Source organism: Stegodyphus dumicola, chromosome 5, assembly GCF_044657685.1.
Source record: "Stegodyphus dumicola isolate Sdum_Otavi_A_Nest chromosome 5, ASM4465768v1".
Lineage (NCBI taxonomy): Eukaryota > Metazoa > Arthropoda > Arachnida > Araneae > Eresidae > Stegodyphus > Stegodyphus dumicola.
The window spans coordinates 20902126-20908125 of NC_140772.1; the positions used below are offsets into that span (position 1 = coordinate 20902126).

At 32.2% G+C, this 6000-nt stretch overlaps 1 protein-coding gene across 2 annotated transcripts in view; it reads right to left on the reverse strand.

Moving 5' to 3' along the window:
- Positions 1-5741, reverse strand: part of Elys (AT hook containing transcription factor 1 homolog) — a 195608-nt gene extending 189867 nt beyond the window's left edge. The window contains exon 1 of one of the 2 annotated variants that reach the window (XM_035351721.2): positions 5538-5741. The gene's annotated coding sequence lies outside the window, so the exon portion shown is untranslated. The remainder of the gene's footprint in view (positions 1-5537) is intronic. The other variant, XM_035351713.2, reaches the window with a different exon arrangement.
- Positions 5742-6000: the final 259 nt, after the last annotated feature.

Consider the following 6000-nt stretch of genomic DNA (forward strand, 5'->3'; position numbering starts at 1 on the left):
AGCCATTGTGTCTTATGTTTGTACGAAAGACATGTGTATGATCGAATGTAAAGATCATTCAGACGGCTTTGGATGGTTTTGTCGCAAGAAAGGTTCAGGCAAGTAATGCCACTGACAGTCCGGCACTACGGAGGATATTTTGGACTCTTATTTTTGTGAATTTATGCAAATCCTTATGGAAGCGCATAACTTTTTCGAGAAAATGCAAAATTCAACAGTGTATGCTATAAGAGAAATTGCAAACTACGACCGCACAGTAGAAAGTGTGGTAAAAAGACCTAGGTCTATAAACCACAAGCCAAAATGGTGATGTACATATGTAAATAGTTTAATAGTATTGAAAGTTTTTTTAACCAAGACCTTTCTTATTTATCTAACCAAAAAACTTAGTGAAATTTAAATTATTGTGTCTTCTGGCAAAGCACAATGGACTTTGTGCCTGGTAGAGCAGGTTATGGACTCTACGTTACTTATTTATTTACATGTTATTTCAAATTCAAAATTATAATTTCAGAACATCACATCTACCGTTGTGACTATCACTCCATTCGCCTGAACCATCACGTGATCTACCTCAACTTCTGTCAGTATACTGAACTTGTACATATTATCACAGCATTATTTAATCAAGATTAGTATTCATATAATTTGATGCAAGAACTTGGTGAACTTTGAAAACTTATGCAGAAAATTGATTTTAAGAGTATCAAAGACTTTGAACTTTGTTTGCGACCACGTCTGCCTTGACTTTCTATCCAAATTTGATTGTCTGATGAACTCAGTTTATACATGCTATGGTGGGTGCTATGCACCAAATTTTTTTTTAAAAGCTACCGTGAATGGCCTTATGAATGAACTGGTTAGAGCTCTTAAGTAGCTGACACCAGAAGTGATATTGGTCAGTGTCAGTGTGAATTTATGTGGCAATGCCAGTATACAGATTCTAGTTCAGATAATTTTAGAAAGTTTTTGGATGCTGTTAAGGAATTTTGTTTGACTGAAGACATGTTAATTCATAAATAAGGTAAGTATTTCCTTTGTGTAGTGCAAAGATGAATTTCCGGCTGATCTTTGGAATATGGTAACTGGTAGTTTGGTGACATTTTGGAGGCGATAAAGGTTACTACCTAGGACTTTGGTTATAAGCTGAAAAGTACTCAATTCCGATTACGCATTATTTTGTGTGAGGGAAATGAGAGATCATGAGATATGTCATGTGACATTAATGGACGAATTACAGTTCTTTACTCTGAAAAGGGGGGGGGAAATCGGGAAAAAATCTGGAAATTTTGTATTTAGCTTTATTCTGTGTTGTGTGAAACAGTTTTGGTTAATTTTTGGATCCCATGGCCCTAACTAAAGTGAATTTGAAATGGGTATTTAGTGGGATTGAAAGGGGGAGTAATAAGTGTTTTTTTAAGGTTGTGCGAGATAGAAGTAAAGATGTTTTATTAAGTTATTTATTTTACCTGGTACCTTGCTGTGAACTATAAGTACGATTTTAAAGATCCTGAAACAGGCGCACATACGCTTGCTTTTTATTTAGCGGAGGAAATAAGAAAAGTTTATCGGCCACATAATCAAGATTCTGAAGATTACGTAAGTTAATATTTTTAATTATTTGAGGATATTATTTTTATGCATTGTTCTAAATGTAAGGAGTAAATAAAATAATATGGTATTATTGGAAAATTGTTATTAGCAATGATTTTTATATTTTAAGTAGTGTTTTTGAATTTAATTATATTTTAATTAAATGATAGTTATTTTGTGAATTATATGTTTGTAGGAATTTATTATACGTTTCAGTGGAAGTAAACGTGCATGGAAATAATTTAAATATTTGACACTAAGTATTTGTAACCATTTGTAATGTTTGAGGTATGAATTCGTTGGTGACGTTTATAATATAATAGATAATTTAGAGGTAAAAGTTTTTGGATATTTTATTTATTTTATATGTGGAAATGTTCATCTTTGGAAAGGGTATATACTTTTTCGCAATCAGGTAATTTCATATATGTGCTTTTTACCGAGTAAAGATTCACAGAATTTTTTTGCATTTTCGTGCAAATTTTTGTAATTTATGAGAAAATAGCAGTGTATTTGGATAAAGTTAAGAGCAATGCCATTTTTGTGCAATTCTGGGATGTTTTTTTAAGTAAAAATAAGTCGACGTGTAAATGGTTTATGTGTATGTGGTATTCTGAAAAACACGCAAGGAGTTTGCGATTGTGCACTTTTTCCCAATTTTGCAGTTAATATTTGTCATGATTAAGCAGTTTTGTTACATAAAATTTCTAGCATAAGTATAATTCGGCTAGTAGATTGTTGGAAAAAGTGTTCAGTAAATAAAAAGAAAAGAAACATGTCTTTACTTCGTGAAGACAAAATGGCGACGAAAAAAAATAGAGAGTTGCTGTAGCAGAGTTGGTCGCCAAATTTTCGCCAAAAAATCACCAAGTTACCATAATCCAAAGATCAACCGAATTTCCTTCTTTACGTTATTTCGTCATCTAGCTTAAAATGTAGTTTATTGAGATAATATATTTTTTGTTCGGCTCTATTGTAGAATTGGCTGCTTTTTTTACTTTTTAAGTAAAAATGGCTCAACGTATACATGGATAAAGTCAAGGGAATGCGCAATGCTGAGTTTGTGCAATTCTCAGATTTTTTTTTTTTTTTTTTAAGTGAAAATAAGTTGATGTGTACATGGATACCAAGTTTGTGCAATTCTTTGACTTGCTATTTTGGCTTTGTTATTTCTGCTACACAAAGCCAAAATAACAACTCAAAGAATTGCATAAACTTGGTGTCCATGTATCGCCAAATTTCGCACAGGGGCATCCGTAAATATATTTTTACCAAGGAAATAACATGTGGGGGCGATGGTTTATGGTATAGAATAATTTTGAACAAAAACAAAATAAGAACAAAAACTTTGCAAAGCCTTCCAAAAGATCTGGACAACAAATTGACAAGTTTCTAGAAGTATGTTATTGACGTAAAATGGCAAAAAAATTTATTTACAGTTACATATTGGAAATTTGGAACTTTATTAATGTTTAATATGATAGGAAATAAAACAATCAGTGTGAAAGGGACAAAAACAGTTTCCATAAAAACAACAGGTCCGAAAAATCTCACCTCGCCATAATGCTTTATTGCTTAGTGAATGGAACAAAGTTAAAACCCACAGTTATTTAAAAAAAAAAAAAAAAAAAAAAAAGATGATGATAATAAAATGTAATTTCCCAAATGACGTTTTCATTCATGTTCACGAGAAAAAAAGATGTGCAATTCTGGATAAGAAATCTTTGGTGAAACAGCTCCATTGCCTTAAAGAATTCAGAAAGTCGTTTAGTTTGGGATATGTTCAGATCCCATCTAACTCATAATATGAAGGATTTGTTGAAAGAGCATAATACAGATATGGCAGTTATTCCAGGCAAATTAATACCATTAGCTCAGCATTTAGATGCATATATCAATAAAGAATTCAAAAAAAATTTAAAACAACAGTGGAATACACGGATGTTAGGTGAAAAACATTCACAAAATGGGGCAAAATACATCCTGCTAGTCTAGAAATAATGCGTAAGTGGATCATATAAACATGGAATGAAATTAAACACCATACAAAGTCATTTAAAAAGCATAATATGTCTACCAATCTAGTGGAACAGACTATGATTATTTATTTATGGATTGGAATATTAGCAATGGTGAAGATGTAACAGAATTCGACAATGTTTCCGAAGAGATAACAGAAGTCGAACTTTTCATTTCTCCGATAATGAAAACCTTTTTTTGAAGTTCATAGTGTATGTCATTTCTTTTAAATAAACAGCACTTACAAACATGTAGAAATCTAATGCTGTCCAACCAGGATTAGCGGTTAGTGACACTGACTGCCGTACTGAAAAGCCCGGATTCATAGTCATAAAGGCCTTTTCTGAATATATCATATCCAGAAAAGGGTAAAAGCATAGTTTAGGGTACCCCTTAGCAAAACTTGGCAGTACATGGATACCGATTTTGTGCAATTCTTTGACTCTTTATTTTGGCTAGCGAAGCGGCGAGTTTTGCGCCAAAAATCACCCATACACAAAGCCAAAATAACAAGACAAACAATTGCACAAACTCGGTATCCATGTACACATCGACTTATTTTCACTTAAAAAAAAAAAAAACGAATTGCACAAAAATTGCATTGTGTACTCCTTTGACTTTATCCATGTACACGTCGACCTGTTTTCACTTGAAAAAAATCCCCAAATTGCAAAAAAATGGCATTCCACACTCTTTTAACTTTATCCATGTACATGTCAACCTATTTTCCCTTAAAAAAAATTACAGAATTGAACAAACTTGCATTGCACACTCCCTTTACTTTGTCCATGTGCACATCGATATATTTTCACTTAAAAAGTCAAAGGAGCACCAAATTCTACAGTAAAGGCAAACAAAAAATACATAATCTCAATAAAATACATTTTAAACCAAACAATAAAATAACATAAAAAGGAGAAACATGTTATACATTTAAGCACTACCAAAATCAAATATTCACTTACCATGATTTTCAAATTCGCTTCGTACACCCAGAGCCACGTAAAAATCCAAATATCAATCATATTCAAATTACTTTTTTCAAACCAGGTACTCTTTCTGGTCGAACGCTTCACATAGTTACCATCTGAACCTTTCTTCCTACAAACCCATTCAAATCCATCTAAACGGTTTTAACAAACACCACAAAAACGCTTACATCCCATGACTCAAAATTTCCCAGAATCATGCACCCGATTACGTCAGGGTTTCCATAACACTCAACTACTCAGGCTACCATAAATGAAACAACAACTTGGCGATAAATCAAACAACTTCGCCATAATACAAGGGGTACCTTAAAGTCTACTCTACCCCCAGAAAAGGCATGGATGTTTGTAATGTATACAAGTATGTATATTTGATAGTTATTTACAAGATAATCAAAGCAAAAATAAAGATTATAATGAACTAATGAAACATTTAACAACTTCCACAGTGAAGTATTCATATGAAATTCATAGAAACTTGAAAGTACTGTTTATTCTAATAACAGCATTTAATTTTAAATGGCAGAGGGCTCAGATAAGGTTTGATGATATAAAGAGTATACAGATTTTTTTAACAGTAAGTTATACAAAACCATAAAAACAATCCCAATGAAAAATTGGAATCCTGTACACAATTAACAATAAAAAAAAAAATCTAGCTCATTTCTCGAATACCGATACGAAGCAATATATTATTTAAATACTATATGAAACACCACAACTAAAACACTATACAACTATATATATATCCTGCATGTAACGTAAATAACATGAGCATTTGCATAATTGGTAAATCTAATGAAACATACATATATCTACAAAAGTAAATTTGATCTAATATTTCTTGATAAAGTCACAAATTCACATACTGCTATAAACGGAATTGAAAATCTAACAAAGTTAAAAATCTTAACGATGTTCAAAAAAAGTACTTACGATTTAACAACTTTCAAAAAAGTTTCGAAAAATTATATTTTACGGGAGGGGATTATTAATTATATATTTTAAAATACTTCCAAGTTTTAAAAACAAGTAGGTACACGGACCTACTATACTACATGCGTATATTTATAAATACTATTCCAAGCATAAAACACAGTCCCTCGTGCCGCCTAACAGAGCGATTTTGTATGTGAGTTGCTTTGAGTTACTAAGCCAATCACAGTAGTCAAAGCAGATGACGTGCTTTGTATCCAATAGAAAACTTCTATGGGCCTCACAAAATCGTGCTGAGTAAGGCTACTATAAAGGGGAACTGAATCATCACCCATTTTGAAGATTAAGAATACTATCAAGCTCAGAAACGCAGCCATTAAGACCTGGCATCAGTCTAGAAACCCAAATGATAAACGGCACCTCAATTACCTAAACCGAAAAATCAAGACTGAAATTCAAGAAT